This window comes from Rhincodon typus, chromosome 11 (genome assembly GCF_021869965.1).
Source record: "Rhincodon typus isolate 14 chromosome 11, sRhiTyp1.1, whole genome shotgun sequence".
Classification (NCBI taxonomy): domain Eukaryota; kingdom Metazoa; phylum Chordata; class Chondrichthyes; order Orectolobiformes; family Rhincodontidae; genus Rhincodon; species Rhincodon typus.
Window position 1 is genome coordinate 1,448,033 of NC_063342.1, and position 412 is coordinate 1,448,444.

General features: G+C 52.2%; 2 protein-coding genes across 2 annotated transcripts in view; both read left to right on the forward strand.

The window, feature by feature from the left end:
- Window positions 1–412, forward strand: part of pwp2h (PWP2 small subunit processome component) — a 55,534-nt gene that overhangs the window by 45,019 nt on the left and 10,103 nt on the right. The window lies entirely within an intron of this gene.
- The window catches only part of gatd3 (glutamine amidotransferase class 1 domain containing 3), a 34,262-nt gene that overhangs the window by 2,698 nt on the left and 31,152 nt on the right, over window positions 1–412 (forward strand). The gene's annotated exons all lie outside the window — the stretch shown is intronic.

Genomic DNA, 412 nt, shown 5'->3' on the forward strand with positions numbered 1-412 from the left:
AGTGTACAGGTATCTCCCTGAGAGACACCAGTCAGTGTACAGGTATCCCTCAGGGAGTGAGATGTGGAGACTTTTGTACAAAGTGAGAGATATCAGGCCATACCAATATCTCTGAGAGGCTGCTGAAATTTAACTCCGAGGTGGTGCAGGGATGCAGCAGCACAGTGATAATGACACTGGCCTGAGAACCCCAGCACTTTGTTGTCACCACATGGGACCCGCCTGACTAGACATTGTCTCTGTGTCACTGACTGTAACCTGCCTGTCTGACAGGATGCTGTCTGTAACCCCACCCCTGTCTGTATCCGCCCACCCCCCACAGTCTGTATCCCGTCTGTAACAGCCCACTGTCTGTAACCCGTCTGTAACACCCCACTGTCTGTATCCCGTCTGTAACAGCCCACAGTCTGTA